General features: G+C 39.4%; 1 protein-coding gene and 1 pseudogene across 6 annotated transcripts in view; both read right to left on the bottom strand.

Annotated features, from left to right (window-relative positions):
- Positions 1–17937, bottom strand: part of CHODL (chondrolectin) — a 574497-nt gene that overhangs the window by 462206 nt on the left and 94354 nt on the right. The window lies entirely within an intron of this gene.
- Positions 16169–17098, bottom strand: LOC125174534 (40S ribosomal protein S2-like; annotated as a pseudogene).

The raw sequence follows: 17937 nt of genomic DNA, 5'->3' as shown, positions 1-17937 counted from the left end.
TGAGTTGACCACATCATGAGGTTCTAAGTGGTAAAGCTGGGACTTGAGACTAGACATTCTGGTTAACAGGGTCTGGGCTCAGCTGCTAGCTCCAACATTTAGTAATTTCTAGTATCTAGGTACAAAGTGTCCTTATCTTATATCCTTTTGTGATTCTTCCCATTTGTTTGGGTTTTTAAGCATCAGCAGATCTGCCTTGCAAATAACCCTCACGATAAGGAGTATGAAAGGAGATAGTATACATCCAATTAGTGTGATATTAATTAAATGGGCCAGAACATAGATGATCTTTTAGCTTAAATACTAGGAGACAACTAATAAAAGATGCTATTTCTTCAGCCAGCATTCACATTCCTATTCATAAACCTATCCCTAGGTCATAAAAACTCCCATTTTGTAACAGACACATACACAGGCATCTCCTACAATTCAGTGATCTACACCTCATCACATCCTGCATTCCCTTTAATCCAACAGTGAAAAATGCTTCTCTTAAAAAACCGGAAAGTAGAACCATGTTGAAATCACTGTAGCTTTCACCCCTCTGGTACTCCAAAGTGTCTTCTGTTTGGAAAAGCTCGGGAAGCACTATTTGGTTTGGTCATAATTCTTGCAATATTACATCACTTTCATACTAACAATCAACACAAATAAATGTTCAGAACTTAAACCAAGTGAGAGCAGTGGAGTGCGCTGAATGAGATAGGCCCCCAGGAGGTTTGCAGTGCTTGAGTATCTAGCAACCTGATCTCAGCAAAAATGTCTGGTAAACTTGATTTGTCTTATCATTTCACAGCTCCACTGCCACCAAGATTAAACTTCGGGATTTCATTTCTTTACTCAGAGTGGGAACGTATTCAACTGTAGCTGCTTCTCTGCCTGCAAGTTTTATGGTGGCAGTGAACTAGAGTATATTGTTATTAAACCCTAACCAGGCAGTAAATTACAGAGAGAAAAACAAAAGCAAATTCTGCTGAGGAGGATGGTTTTTGTTTTTCAAGCGAACGACGGACTCTACCTTACTCTGAATGAGCAAATTGTGAAACATTTCTTAGGGATTTGTCATCATACTTCATCTTTATTTTGTCTTCAGTTTAGCAGTGGAAGCAATATTTAAAAGAAAGTTGCTACATGGGGGAAGGTCAGCTGAGAGAACACTGGTGCCCTAGCAGTTGTGACAGTTACCAAGTAAACCCTGTTTCAATAACTCTTAGGACTGTGCTTTTAAATCCATGGATAAATATGCAGAGGAAGAGAATGAAACCCAAATATTTCAACATTTTCAGCTTTCCTGAAACTGCTGAGTATAGGTAGCAGTATCTTTTGCTCATGGATTTCAGATTTTTCAGGGGGAAGTGATGAGGAAAGGAGGAGACAGAGCAATGCCATAAAATAGACAAAACCATTCTTTGCCTAAGTTGCATAAAGACCATGGGGAGCAGAAGGGAGAATGGTAGCTCCCTGGAAGGCTGAGAGTGTTGGCCTCCCATGAAACCTATTTCTGTGAGTTTTTTCAACCCACTTCCACCCCCAAAGTTGGAGCAGAACTTGGGAGATGAAGAGCAAGGCATCTTTGCACCAAATAGGGAAGCACAAAACTCAGTAGCTCTATGCTTCCTTCAATAGTCCCTGCTTCCTTCGATAATGAACACAATCACCAAAATATCCTTATGAAACACTCGTGTGTATTACACTATAAAATCAAACAAAAAGAACCCATACATGGTATGTTCCCCACCTATCCATGCCCCCCATTCCCATTATTCAAAACAACATTGAGGGAATAAAACTGAAGTGACAGGTTCTAAGAAGTTACTGTCCTCATTCCCACAAAACTTCCAAAGTTCCATTGTAGCAATTTTGAGAACGCAGAATTGCTGTTCAAGGTCAAAACTGCCTTAAGGAACCTCCCTTTTTAACAAGTCCTCAGACTATGAAGAATTGGAGGGATGAAACTTTATTATACCCTTTTTCTTTTAAAAAGGGTCATTAAAATGTTTCCCCAAATTAATATAACCATAAAAGTCTTAAGTATTATATGGTTTCTTTAGAAACAGATTCTCTTTCACCCTCTGTAGAGAGAGTTAAGGAATCTGTTTGCATCACAAATGACCATCAGCAAAAGAAATTTCATCAGAAGATAGGGGACTCTTACTGGAAATTGAAGAATTAAGAAATGTATAAAGGTCTATGAGTTTCAAAGATGATTCACCTTTAATTTTGCTGAGAAAACTAATTAGCTCTTCCTCAGGAGCATTCTGTAAAACAGGGCTTTTTCAAGGATCTTTGAAAAAAGAAAAGGAGCAACGAAGAAACCAGTATACGAGGGTGGTGAGGACAGAAATTATGCTCCTTAATAAAAATATTAAAGGACAGTCTTCTCACCACAACAAACAGAACCATGTGGTCAAAAGAGTTATGTGTCGGAATTGCAAACAGCTGAGTGCCTGAAAGAAACAAATAGGGTCAGTGGAAATATGCGCTTGCTCCCAAACCATCTCTTCAATCCTCTGCAAGGAACGTTAGGGATTCTTCCATTTTGGCTGACATACTTAGAAGAAGTCTGAGGATATTTCCAGGGAGCCCATCCACCACTTCTGGAGACACTCCTCAGGTGCCCCTTTTCTGTGAAATTCATCTCAACTCTGCAGGCAGAGGGCAGGGGCTCCTCTCCTAGGTTCACAGAGCCCTTTTACTACCACTACCATTTCGGCACACGTCATAACCACACTGTTATTTCTTTACATGTCCATGATCACCAGATGATAAGGTAAGAATGACTACTTATGTCTATTTGTGTGTGTTAAGATCCCCTGTGCTTATTAGCAAAGCCTGACTCGATAAATGGATGTTAATTAATTGATTGCTCAGTTAAATGACAAATAATGAATGTGAAAAAGAAGGCCCAGACTTATAAATTGGCTATACAGATGACACAGCTACTTTGTGTCACATTAAATCTTCTCAATGGTCTTAAATTTTGTGCACACATATTCTAGCAAAGGAATTTACTATAACAAGAAAAATTCCATAATAAAGCTGGCAAAACTTTAGCTCATAACCCAAATGTGTGCCTCAAACTAGCTATCTTCCTTTAAAATATTTAAACAATGACACTGTGCTAGACACTATGGAGAACATTTGAAGTTTTAGAGCAAATGTCAGAAACAATTCTGTTCAGTTTTTCAACATAATTGTACCTCGCTTTGTCTGTGGGCCTAGTGCTGTGCTGGGAACAAGGACACCAAGACGTGTGGGGCAGATCCTGGCTTCCAAGGAGCTTGCCATCTAGTAGACGCTTAATGGAAAACCTATGGATTCCTTTATTTTTTTTTAATAAATACAAGTTTTTTTCCAAGAAAAAAATTTTCCACAGAAAAATAATATATGTCATTTTAGAAGAAAATTTAAAGGTCACCTGGGTGGCTCTGTTGGTTAAGCATCTGACTCTTGATTTTTGCTCAGGTCATGATCCCAGGGTTGTGGGATGGGGCTGCATATTAGGTTCTGCACTGACAGTGCGGAGCCTGCTTGGGATTCTCCCTCCCCCTCTCTTTCTGCCCCTCCCCTTCTCATGCTCTCTTGCTCTCAAAGTAAATAAATAAACATTAAAACAAATTTTTTTAAAGGAAGCACCGGAAGAAAAAGATACACTAAAAGGGGAGAACTGCATCCACTCTAAGTTCAGGTAGGTTCCTGGGGTGACTGACCTACTGCTCCCAGCCAACCTGGCTTTTCTCAGGCTCCTCACTGCACTCTGCAAGGGGTGGCGGGTTGGTGGTGTCTTTGGCATTCTTTCTTAACCCATCATGGGCCGTATCTCCTGAGGGACACACCATCCCTTCAGTGCTCTGTATTCTGAGGGGGGAAAAGCAGCACAGTAACAAAGTGGAGGGAAAGAAGGGCCTAGAAAGTCAGCTCTAACTCCAGCCTCCTGCTCCACCATTTCCACATGCATCGTACAATTCCTCTGCCTCGCCCTGTCTCTTTCCCTGGCATTTGCTTTCTCTTCCAGAAATGGCTGGAAACCCTTCCACAGCCAAGATCAGGACCAACTTCATGGAAACGCGACCTGAGCAGTCACACAGGCTCTACACTGAGAAGGGCCTCACACTTGGCTTTATCCTCTGCTGTTGCCACCTTGAAATTCATCATCATTCTTTATCGAAAGACCCCTCATTTTCATTTTGTGCTGGGTCCCACAGATTATATTCTTGTTAACTTATTCTTTTAAAAATCTAGGCATTAGGACCACACAGGTTCCATGTCAGTACAATGCTGTAGTTCTTTGTATACCATCCCAAGGCATGGTCACAGCAAAGTATTGAGTTTAAATAGTGGTGTATACCATCCAAAGGCATTATCACAACAGAGTATTGAGTTTAAACAGTGATTGACCTCCAAGTCTACTGTCCTTCCTCAGGGAGGTAAGGAACAGGGGAAAAGGATTTCTTTAGATTCCCTCACAGGTTCAAGGGAGCAACAATTTCCAAACAATGCCAGCCACGAAGGTTGGTCTCATTGGTCACAGTCTACTGACACACTGGCACAGTCCAAACTGTCTCTGGAATGTATCAAACATCCCCTCCTGAGTAAACAGACCAGAGCTAATTGGACAAAAGTGACTGAGGAATAATTATGTTATGATACTTATACAATTAATAGCTTATTACAGTAGGTCTCAAAATGTGGTGCCTGAACCTGCTGCATCAGCATCACCTGGGAATTGGTTAGAAATATACCATCTCAGATGTACTGCATCAATGTCTGGGGGTGGGGCCCAGCAATCTGAGTTTTAACAATCTATGCAGATGATCCTGATGGCATTGAGAACCACTGGCTTATCAGAAATGGAGGAAACATTATCTTCTGGTTGCATCAATTGTAAGAAATGTTTTCCACCATTCAATTAACAAGAAGAAAGTTACACGTCTTCATTCATTCATTCACTTCAGTCATACTTGCTTTAGGCATATGCTAAATACATCCACGTGTGTGTGTGTGTGTGTGTGTGTGTGTGTGTGTGTGTGTGTTTAAGCTCTTCAAGTGAGTCAGGCACTGCAATGGATAGAAGGATAATGGTTTGTGCTATAAAAGGGCTTATAATCCAATGCAAGAGAAGACAAGAGGCAAATTCATAAACAGAATGCTCTGCCCAGAATGCCAGATGAGAAGTATGAGAAAGTGCAATGTGCATTTGGCCAAGGGAGAGATGACATAGAGCTTGTCAGAGAAAATTTAGAGAACACTTAATGAATGCACAGTGCAGCTAGAATTTTGATGTGTAGTAAGTGGGAAGAGAATCTTCCAGGCACAGGAGAAGCATAATGACATGACATGGAAAAGAACAGAGTATGTTACCAGATGAGCACATAATTCTGTGTGTTAGGAGTGCAGCTTCTGTGAAAAGAATAAATCTGAAAATAAGTCAGAATAGTGTGAGAACTACTTTTGGAGGGAGGGCCCTGAATTTGAGGCAGAGTTCTTCTGTTTTCTCATGAGACTGCGAACAGAGGTGTGAGGACTGTAGGGAGGCAGGCAGCACAACCTTCTCAAATTCTTGCTCCTCTGGCCACATCTCCATTGTGGGATCCCAGTGCAAAGCTTGAGAAGAAAAGCTACAAAAACCAGATAAAGGGGCCAGTCAGATGTCCGAGGCTGGATATTCTCCTTGCATGCTTTTGGCTTCGATAATCTTGCTTGCCTCCCTTGTCCACCAACTGCCCGGATAGCATCGCTGATAAGCGCCCTCTCCCCTTTTTCTTTTGTCTCTCAAACCCCTACCATCCCAGCCATAAAAGGAGGCCAATGCCAGGGTTCGGGGCTCAGCCTTTGGAGGTGACTCTGCTGGGCCAGCACCAGTGTGCAATAAACAGTCTTTTCCTGATTCCCCAATTGTGTGTGGCTTGTCTCTTCCTGGGCTCTGAGTATTTGCTGTAACAAGCTCTCTGAGACTCTATTTTACTGAAGAGAAAGACATATTTGTCCTTTTATTTCACAGGTATAATGAGATGGGCAGAAACAGGTCTAGAACCATTTGGAGACAGAGCTGTTTTGCCAGGACCACCCCTGGGAAACTAGATTTCTTCATGGCTGTAGTCAGCCAGTGCACAGGACATTGTTTGAAAATTGCTTTTTTATTGTTTCACATCAGAATCGTTCGTGAGAATGGTTTGGGGCTTGCTCTTTCTTTCTTTCTTTCTTTCTTTCTTTCTTCTTTTTTTTAAGTTAAGAGTAATTTGTAGTTTGGACAGTTTCCTGAGCGAGGCTATGTTTAAGCTTCCGCTTTTAGATACCAGACTTCCAGCTCATCTCTCCCCACCCTCCTGTCCTGCAGCCACAGGCCGTTTTAAATCCAGGAGCAAGAGACATCCAAGACAACATGATGGGCCCTGGGGCAAGGGAGGACTACCATTTGTTAACCACCTTTCTAGCTGTTTCTGCCAGTTTCACATGCTCACTCTTCCCAACTTTCCTAAAGCGAGACAAAGAAATGGGGGCAAGTAAATTACAAAAAGCTGAACAGTCAATTAAAAAATATGTATGTACTTGGAAAAAATACATCTCTATTGAATGCTAGTTCCTAAGGGCCAAGACCATCTATGGTTAATTCTATACAGCACTTAAATGATATAAAGTAATTTGATGCTTTGAGATCCTCATTTAAGAAGTAGTACAAAAATAGCTAGGAAAATGTAAATTACTGCTACTTCTATGGACAGCAAGTTGGCAATGCCCATCAAAACCTAAAATACATGCACAAAGTGAGCTGAAAGTTATACTTCTGAGGGCTCTATCTTACAGATAAACTCAAATAGGCAAACTGGTTCTGTACAAGGTTATACTGTTCATACTAATAATATTTTAAAAGATTAGAAACAACCAAAAGGACCATGAAGAAAGAAGTGGTTAAATAAAGTATAGCCCTAAAATATTTGTCAACTGGAACAAAGAATAGGGAAGCACTCTAGTACTGATATGAAGAAAGCTCTAATATATACCATTTCTGACAAAAGGGGAGGCAGCACAATGTGATGGGTATGTTACCATAAAAAATCAGAAGAAAGAGTTTATATATACTTGTTTGCTTATACAAAAAAAAAAATACCCAAAAATATAACACAAAAGAATCATAGTATTGGCAACTTCTAAGGGAAAGGAACTGGGGACTAGAAGAGTTTTCATTCTATACTTTTTGTTCCTTTTGCATTTAGAGCTGTATGGATGTATTATCAATTTTTTTTTTTAATTTTTTAAAATTTTGTTTTAGAGAGAGAGAGAGCATGAGCAGTGGAGAGGAGCAAAGGAAGAGAGGTGGAGAGAGAGAAAGAATCTTAAGCAGGCTCCACACCCAGTGCAGATCCCTACACAGGGCTCAATCCCATGACCCTAGGATCATGACCTGAGCCAAAATCAAGAGTTGAATGCTCAACTGACTTAGCCACTCAGGCACCCCATTTATTATACATTTTTTTAAGTTTATTTATTCATTTTGAGAGAGATAGCATGAATGGGTGAGGGGCAGAGAGAGAGGGAGAAAGAGAATCCCAAGTAGGCTCCACATTGTCAGCACAGAGCCTGATGTGAGCTCGATCTCACAAACCATGAGATCATGAGCTGAGCTGAAATCAAGAATTGGATGCTTAGTTAACTGAGCCACCCGGGTGCCCTTATATTACCAACTTTCAAAAAGTTAAGTAAAATAAGAATTCTAAATAGGTTTAAAAAATAAATAACTAAATTATTAGCCTGAAAAATAAAGCCAAAATTCCAATGTTTCTTAAAATAGTCATCCTAAAAGCCTGTCAACTTTGAAGCTCTTTTTCTTAAAAGCTCAATGAAACTCCAGGGTGCCTGGGTGGTTCAGTCTGTTAAGCGTCTGACTTTGGCTCTGGTCATGATCTCATGGTTTGTGGGTTTGAGCCCCATATCAAGCTCTGTACTGACAGCTCAGAGCCTGGAGCCTGCTTCGGATTCTGTGTCTCCCTCTCTGCCCTCCCCTGCATGCACTGTGTCTCTCTTTCTTTCTAAAAAATAAACAAACATTAAAAAAAAAAAAAAACACCTCAATGAAACTCCACTCTAAAAAAAAAAAAAGTATTTTTGTTTGTTTGTTTATTTTTTATACTGCTAAGAAAAACAGAATGAATCCAACTAGCCTTCTTTATCCTTAATCCACAGACACAAAACCAAAGAGATGAGCCAAGGAGGAAAAGTCACAGGAATAGGGATCATGAAAAAGGAGGACAATTTGTGGAAATGTGAAACAAGAAGCTACGTTAAGTCAAGGGTTTATTTTGATGCCCCTGTTACAGAAAAAGATGTCATCTGACTTAGTACCCTATATACCACACAAAAATACACAAAATGATACATGATCCACAAAACAAACCAATAAAAAGTAACCAGTCACTTAATGAATGCAGTTTTGTAATGAAACCACAGAGAAAGTTATTGCATGTGACCTCATAAAGAAACCACCACGCCATGAAATGAGTAACTGAGTCAACTATAGCCTTATCGTAGTTAAAATAAGTTCACGTAGCTATTATTTATAATATCTTTAGGTGTATGCAGAAGTCATAACAACAAAACATAATTATATAAAAGTCATTGTACAAGGGACCAAAACAATGGAATCCAGACAAGCAGCCCTGAGATGATCTGTTTAAGTTAAGGATGGATTTCAGATCATCTGAAGAAGGGAAGGACTGCATATTCTTCAAGCTGTCCTCCATAAATATTACTCTTCTCAGAGGGCTTTTGCTTCATACTGAGTGGCTGTGAATTTAATGTTATACTTCCTGACAAGTGCCTGGAGATATTCTCTGGTGCTGCTGTAGGACAGAATGATGGGTTTTAATCATCAGCAACGCCAGAACTGAATTAACATCCTTTAACAGAAGCTGAAGGCACTTCCAGCCCCATGTGGAAACAGAAGATTTAGCTACTATCCACAGAAATGAGCCTAAGAGGATTAAGATTCCCCTTAAAGAACATTTTAGGCCCATTTCAATGGAGGCTCAAAATGTGACCAAAGTTTAGTATTTTTATCTGTAAGAGATAAAGTTATGTATTATCAAAAGTCCGTCTTTTTTTAAAGCCAGAAAAGCACCCAGAGGACATTGAAATTTGACCAAATGGCTTCATGGTAAAGACCAAAAATAAACTGGTTGCAAAATGCATGTCTTGATAATTAAGTCAGTTGACTTGCAGTACATGGGTGTAAGCAAAAAAACCAAAAACCAAAAAACAACAACAACAAAAAAAAACAGTTAAATGTTAAAGGATACTTAAATAAGAAAGCTGATTTGGCTTTATTTTATCTGAAGTTATTCTTTCTGGCAGTGGATCAGTTAGAATAACTGATTCAGCCTCACTTAACAGAACAACCAAAATAACAGTGGCTGAAACAAGAAAATTTTATTTCTCTCTCACATGAGAGAAATCTAAAGCTAAACAATTCGGGGCTGGTACAGAAGCTCCATCATCATCAGGCTCCAAAATTCTCCTCTTTCCTCAACACCTTAGCCATCTTAGGGAGGCTTCCATCTTCAAGGGCACCTGCAGAATCCAAGATAGCCACAGCTTCTGCCAACATGCCCAAATATGAAGAGGGAGAAGGAGAAGGACACAACTCCACTGCATGTGAGGAAAGAGAATGAAAAACAAAATCTTCTTCCAGTCCAGAAATCCTCTCCACGAAGGCAGTAGAAAAAGAAAACAATTTTATTATTGAATAAACATTAAACTGGAATGTGATACACATTACAGGGAACCTGATAGGAGACTGCAGAGGCAGAGAGAAATTCCACCCTTCAGCCACATAGGCAGATACAACTCATTATGCACACATTCTCAAGATAAACAATAACTAGTCCTAAGCCCTCAGACTTGACAGCAACGTTCTATTTCACATAGTTCATCCTACATTTACCTGGCAACTGAAGTGCTAATCTGTGTTAGTTAACTGACAAAGGAAAAACAAACTTCTCATATTTTTGTGATAGGAGGTAGTTTTACAACTGGGAGCCAGGTCAGCTCCAGTTAGGCTCTTACCCTTCTGCTGAAACTTGGAAATAGGGTGCTATCTTCCTTGGATGTTTACGTGGAAAAGAGATGGTTCCTGAGTTCTTGAGAAAGGCATTCCCCAAATTGAAAAGCTGACAACAGGCCTATCCAGTTTTCATAAGAATTTATATACAGTTCAAAGAGAAAAGAAAGCATTTCCAATTAGAAGTTTCTAAAAGAAATGCTTTAAGAAAAAGAAGGGGAGGAAAACCTCTTCCCTTATTTTCAACGGGAAGAATTAAACCTCTTACTTTTAATCTGTATTTGTCCTTACGCGTGTCAATAACTTTGAAGGGATGATCTCATTTACAATACCAACAAAAACTGCAGAACACCTAGGAATTATCTTAAGAAATAAAAACTAAAAGTAGAAAAATGTAAAACCCTCTGAAGAACACAAAAGAACTGATCAAAAGGAAAGGCATACTTTTAATATGAGAAAAACTCAACATCATATAAATAACATTTATCTGTAAGTTTTTTTATTCTTTTAATACAATAAATAATGACCTTTTTTAAAACTAGATAAGATAATGCCGAAGTACATTTTTAAAAATAGGCAAAAACAGAGAGAAAACTGACAATGAAGAGCAATGTAGGAGGACTGGAACTTCTAGATATTGAAATACAAAGCTTTAACAGTTAGAATACTGTTATCTGGCCCATGAATAAACAGACCAAGTCACAGAATAAAATGTCTAAAAAACAGATAAAAACACATAATAGGATTAAGGATAGCAATTTAGATCAGTAGAGGAAAAGACAAGCTATTTAATATGTGCTGTTGGGACAAGTGGGTACCCATCTAGGGGGAAAATTAACATAGAACTCAAATTTCACAGTGAACATCAGAAAAAATTCTTAACGAATCAAAAAAATGAAGTAAAAAAAATAAAGCTATAAATGTACTAGAAGAAAACAAGGGAAGATCTTTCTGACGATGACTCCAACCTCCAGAAGTCTTAAAAGATTGATAAATTCAACCACATAATCAAAAGTTCTGTGTGATAAAACAAACCAGAGAATCAAAAACAAAAAGGCCATAAGCGAAGTTAAGACAAATGACAAATTGGTAAGTATATTTGCAATGTACTGTGGACAAAGACCTAATATTCCTAAAATATAAAGTGTGTTTCAACAAACAAGAAAAAAAGCAATACAAATGGATAAAGGATATAAATAGATAATTCACCAAAAAGGAAACATAAGTGGGCCTCAAATATATGAAAATGATGTGTAATATCCCTCGTAATATAAGGCATACAGATTAAAACTGTCCGTGTTATCTGTTGGATGGATTTAACAAACTAAAAGTTTGATAATACAGTGTTGAAAATACACTGTGGAAAAATTGGCACTCTCATAAATTGGTGGGGCTATAACTTGGTACAACCCCTCATGGATGTAATTGGACAACATCTCCAAGAACAACAAATTCATAATATACTCTTGGAATCAACAACGCCAATTCTAACATTTTATTCTACAGAAATACTTGCACATATGTAAAGTGATAGATGTACACAGTTACTCACAGATGTATTTTTTGTAACAGCATAAAACTGAAAACAATCCAACATAATATAATGCAGCTATAAAAAGAAAGAGGAAGCTACTCATGTACTCTTATATAATTATCTGCCAAATATATTAATAAATATGAATAAAAAGATGTAGAACAATTTGTACAGTATGCTGCCTGCCATTTATGTAAAAAGGGGCAGAGAATAACACTTGTATTTATTTATGTATTATAAAGTTAATTCTCACTTGTCTCCTTCCCCATCTCCCCCATTAAAATGCAATGAAAATTTCAGGATAAAAAAAAAAAGAAAAAAGAAAATTTCAGGATTAATGAAATAAATGTGGTTATATTTATGGAAGGAGGGTAAACAAGAGAAGGAAAATCAGGAAAGGGAAACCAAGGGAGGATTGGGTGGGAAGGAGCCTTCTCAATGTACAGAATTTCATAGGTATTTTTAATCAACAGATCTGTTATTATTTTTAAAATAACAATTGGGGCACCTGGATGGCTCAGTCGGTTAAGAGTCCGACTTCGTCTTGGGTCATGATCTCACGGTTTGTGAGTTTGAGGCCCGCATCAGGCTCTGCGCTGGCAGCTCAGAGCCTGGAGCCTGCTTCGAATTCTGTGTGTCCCTCTCTCTCTGCCCTTCCCCTGCTCATGCTCTGTCTCTCTCTGTCTCTCAATAACAAATAAACGTTAAAAAAAAATTTTTTTTTAATAAATAAAATAACAATTAATGGGGCACTTGGGTGGCTCAGTCAGTTAAGCATCCAGCTCTTAATTTTGTCTCAGGTCATGATCTCATGGTTCATGGGTTCTAGCCCTGCATTGAGCTCGGTTCTGATAGTGGAAAGCCTGCTTGGGATTCTCTCTCTCCCTCTCACTCTGTCCCTCCCTCTCTGTTTCTCTCTCTCTCTCTCTCAAAATAAATAAATGAACTTTTAAAAAAAATTAATAAATTTTTAAACATGATCTCTATTAAGTACATGTAAATTAGGCCATAATTAAGTCTGCTTTTAGAGTCAAAGCTAAAAAAAAAGTAAATTAAAATCATAAATGTCTGTATTTTTCTAAAACATTTCTATACCTAATTATTTTGATGGCCAGTAGTAGAAGCCCTATGTCTAAAGCCTATTTATTGAATGCTTCTCTGGGAAGCTCAGACTTGCAGTTCATCAGGAAGGGAACAGGCATGTAATTTAGATGATATTTCCATTTAGTTAACATATTTATAATTTAGTAAAAGGGCTGCCCTTTTACCAAATGCAATAAATTACTTTCTCAATTCAGCCAGATGGAATCACATTGGTAAAACTGATTTAAAAAAAGAAAAAAAAATTAATTGGCTAGGATTTGATCGCTCCCATTTATAGTCTTCCCAGGGTAATTTCTTTGAGATTTTTAAATTATGTATAAAATAGAAGGGAGGATATATGAGACCCTGTTGGAAAGCCCTCAACATCTACAAAGTTATGGCAATTGACCTAATTATTATATTTGGTTAAAGAGAGCCTTCTAAGAATTGAATTTCCACAGCCTCACTCACATAATTTGTAATTCAGGTAAGTATTTCACCGAATTTGTTCAGATTACTAAATCTAATCGTCTTTCCACATTAATGTTTTTATACCTGAGTTTTTGTTTTCTGAATCAATGCAAAGCTTTATATGAAAAATATGAATGCAGTAGGATGCCTATGCCTGGGACAAACAGGTTGATGTGGTTTGAAAATAAATTAGAGAAAGTTATGAAAAAGGAAATTATCTCTGTTTTAGGAAGTTTTGGTCTTCCTTAGTTAGTAAATCCCTCAAGGGCAACGGACCCACATAGGGTGAGTGAAGGACTCCACAGAATGAAAAAGTAGTTTTTCTTTTCCAAACAAGATTTTATTGTTTGAGGAAAAGGCAGATAGCAAAGCTGTCACTTGGTGGGGTGGGGTGGGGAAGGATGAATCTTTTTACATAAAGAATCCAGAGTCTGGGGCGCCTGGGTGGCGCAGTCGGTTAAGCGTCCGACTTCAGCCAGGTCACGATCTCGCGGTCCCTGAGTTCGAGCCCCGCGTCGGGCTCTGGGCTGATGGCTCAGAGCCTGGAGCCTGTTTCTGATTCTGTGTCTCCCTCTCTCTCTGCCCCTCCCCTGTTCATGCTCTGTCTCTCTGTGTCTCAAAAATAAATAAACGTTAAAAAAAAAAAATTAAAAAAAAAAAAAGAATCCAGAGTCAGGATGCCCGGGTGGCTCAGTAGACTGAGCGGCTGACTCTTGGTTTGCTTAGGTCATCATCTCATGGTTTCATGAGTTCAAGCCCCACATTGGGCTCTGTGCTGACAGTGCGGAGCCTGCTTGGGATTCTCTGTGTCCCCCCCCCCCTCCCCCCGCCCCTCTCCTACTCATGCTGTCTCTGTCTCTCTCAAAATAAATAAATAAACTTAAAAAAAAAAAAAATCCAGAGTCTTCTAGGAGAGAAGGTATCCATTGTCGAACTCTGCTCACAGAGCCCTGAAAGTGGAAAAACTGGGTGAACCAGGGTGGCCTTGGAGACTGTTACCTGGAAAGGAGAGTCAGTCTGACTGAGGACCTGAGGTGAAGCACCGGAAGTTTGTTAGAGGAGGAAGTGCTAGTTTGAGCACAGTGTGCAACTAGCAAACCCAGCCTCAGCAGTTAACAAGCACTTAAGCCCGTGAGTACCACCAAGAAAACCGTGCCAACCAACTCTATCATCAGTATCAGATGCTATTTGCAAAGTCTCTTGTTTGCAAATATGATCAACCTGGCTGCAGTCCTTCAACCAATTGGGTGGGTCCTTAAGAGGTTCTAGGGTTCTATTGATAGGCAAGTGGGTGCTGAAGACACTAATTGAATAAGAGGATGTAGCCATCTGCTTCTAGTTTTAAGCTAGTGATGTGAGTTTGGAAACATCCTAGTTGAACTTGTGCAATTTTGTTTATCACATCAGCTCACTAACATCAGCTCATTCAGCTCACTGTGCTTCTTTGTTTCCCAGGTAGTGACAAAGGGTCAAACTCAAAGGGCTTCAGGTATGAGCCCGGTAAAACAATTGTGTCATAGAATAAACAAGGCAAACTGGAGGGTGCATCTCCCTGCCAGGAAATCAAAATTCATTGTTTTTTAAAAAATCTGAGCTAATTAAGCCAAAGGAAAAGAATATATATCATAAGCCTATAGGCTGAATTCAGCATCTCAACTAATACTTTGATACTCTACAATTCACTATACCTAGAACCCATTTTAATTTACTCAAATCTCTTTCCGTTCCCCTAAGGTCACTTTTTAAAGAGTCCTATACATTAAGCCACAATTCAGCTCCAAGCTCTAGGTCCTAAAGACCCAGAGGTGACAAAGGCAAGTCCATTCCTCAAGGAACTCCCACAGGTTGGTATTGTGAACACCCATTTGTTCAGTTTCCTGTCTCCTCCAATCATCAGGAATACTTCTCTGTAACATCATTAGATAAACCTAATTTTACCTTTTTTAAAGCCAGGTTTTTGTGTATATTTATAGGACTCATTTCTTGTATTGTAAAATATTAGAAACCCATTCATATCATTGCCTGCTCTTGTCTACACACATCCTACCCCACAAACCCAGATTTCAACTGACCTCTGCGGGCCTGGAACTCTGGCTAATGTTCTTGGATCTTTTTCTTTGTGAGTCTCTTAAAATGGACCTGAATCTTTGGATGTCAAACCCATTAAACCCATACCTAGTCTCCTGGACTCTGAACCCTGCCTTCTCTCTAGTGTTAAAAAACAAAACTCAACTGAGTACATTTAAAGATCAAATTAATGTTATCAAATGATTCTTGAATGGGGTGGCATCACATTTTAGCAGATAGGGAGTTCCAAGGAGCTGGGTGTTCATCCTGGTTCTTCTCAGCTTGTCCCAACCGCTTTTTATTCATAATTTGCCTGATACTTTTGAAAGTATCTTTCTATAAAGTTGCCTTTAGAAAGGCAAAAATTTAGATTGCAAAAATAGAATAGTAAAAGATGTAACTCATACACTAGAGACTTCATTTTTAGAGAAAACTTAATTTCCACCATCCATTAAAAATTGGTAATGCATCAATAGGAAGATTTTGGCTGAAGAAGAAAAGACCTTCCTATATCTAGCTTATTTGTCCCAGTCTGCTTCCCTATTTATAGTCCTCAAATTATCTGTCTTTCTTTCATCAAAGAAAATATCCATATGATTATACAATTATGTGATAGACCATTTGGGGCCACTTAATCACTTAATTCCTTTCTGAAAAGCTGTTCGCACTTTACTCTAAAGAATTATTTCCTGGGTGGTTTCCACTGCAAGTTTTTAATTGTAATTAATGAAATCCATCACCAATCTTGAAGCCACAGAACTTTTCTACCCTGTACATTCAATTTCAACAATACAACAACTTCTTTTCTTTGTCACCCATTTATTTCTCACTAACCCCCAAAGGACAGCAGTGAATAAGGTTCAATAGACAACATTTCCTTTAGGAAGAATTTCTAAAAAACATAAATAACCTAGAATTATTGTACACCTGAAACTAATATAACACTCTATATTAATGAATTGGAATTAAAAATTTTTTTTAATTAATAAAATACAAAAATACATTTTTATAAATAACCTAATAAAACACAGTATACTTCTAAATCTGCTTGGGTCCTCTGCACGAGACTCAGGTGTGGGTCTTTACAAGATGGTCAGTGAATTCCTGATAAGGAGAGTTAGTGAACACAGTCTCTTTCCAAAGGTCAGGGGTGAGATAGCTGTAGGTCTTGGAAATGGCATCAAAACTGGCATCAAAAGTTGCCCAGGGTGGCAGTGCAGGCCCTGGCCAAGGTGTGGCAGTTATCCATACCAGCCATCATCAGTAGCTTCTTGGGTACAGGGGCTGAGATAATGCCAGTGCCTCTGGGGGCAGGGATGAGGCGCACCAGCGTAGAGCCACAGGGGCGGTCACCTTTCATGGGACAGTGTGGGACTTGCCAATCTTGTTCCCCCAGTAGCCTCACTGAACCGGGATAATGGAAAGCTTGGCCAGGACGATGGCCCCATGGATGGCAGCAGCTACCTCCTTGGAGCACTTAGCACCCAGACCGATGTGTCAATTGTAATCCCTGATGGCAACAAATGCCTTGAACCTGGTCCACTGGCCAGAATGGGTCTGTTTTTGCAGAGGCATAATCTTCAAAATCTCATCCTTGAGGGATGCCCCCCGGAAAAAGTCAATGATCTCGGATTCCTTGATGGGGATAGATCTCCTCCAAAGACTTGATCTTCATGTTCTTGACCAGGCAGCCAGCTTGGTGACCGGGATCCACTCCTCACCTTAGGCTTTGCCTCCACTAGCTCCGCGGCCCCGCCCCAACCCCACCCGCGCCCCAGACCAGGCCACCTTCCCACCCGACTCCCACCTTGGCCTGCCCTGGCCGCAGATGCGGCTGCGGAAGCCGCTGTGGCCTCCCATTCCAGGGCCCCACCAGTGTCATCCACCATTTGGTGTTTTCCCAGAGAAGAAGCTAAATCTGCTTTCTAATATACATTGAGTCTTAGGGGCAGGAGTGGTGTAAAAGAAAAGTCAAAATTATTCCTAGTTACCTTGATTTCACAGGTTTCACATAGTTATCTTTTGGTGAAATTCTAGAATTACAATACTTTGTAAATATGGGATGAAGGCCACACTCGGAAGTCAGTCTTCTGTACTTCGCCATTCACTTTTGACTTGATGGCTATACCACGCCTATAACAGTAGTCTATTTTGTTTCAAAACTGCTATATTTCTTAAAATCACCATTTATTTTGATACTAAGTGAATATAAATAGTATAGGAATATGAATAGTGCCAGAAGTCCAGGCAATTACAATTTTCCCCAAATCACCCCCAAGTCAGTTGTTCAACATACTTTCTATGCAACCATTATCATGTGACGATTAGGTTCCAAGGCACAGGGGAGAATGTATTCACTACGTGTGGAGGAATTCTACCATGTAATTCCTAAAGGGAAACACATTTAGAGTTCCATTTGAGACTATACCAAGTACATTATATTCCCAGAGTTGTGAAACTCAACTCTCCCCTGGCATCAAGAAGAGGAGTGACAAGATGGGTTACTACTGGCAGTGGGGCTAGGAGGGCCGAGGTGGCAGGTCCGTGCAGGGCGGGGTATGAATGACCAGAGGATTTTGTCAAGTGGAGCAAGCAAGTCCCTGAAAATGGGGAAAGAAGGAAATCGACAGCAGCCACAAACCAGAAAGAGCACATGGAGGATGTTTCTAGAATGCATGTTCATAAGCAAGAGAATATATGCTTTATTTGACCTTAAGTACTTTTGATG

Source organism: Prionailurus viverrinus, chromosome C2, assembly GCF_022837055.1.
Source record: "Prionailurus viverrinus isolate Anna chromosome C2, UM_Priviv_1.0, whole genome shotgun sequence".
Classification (NCBI taxonomy): Eukaryota; Metazoa; Chordata; class Mammalia; order Carnivora; family Felidae; genus Prionailurus; species Prionailurus viverrinus.
Note: the sequence above shows the minus strand (reverse complement) of the source record. Positions and strands in the feature narration are given on the sequence as shown.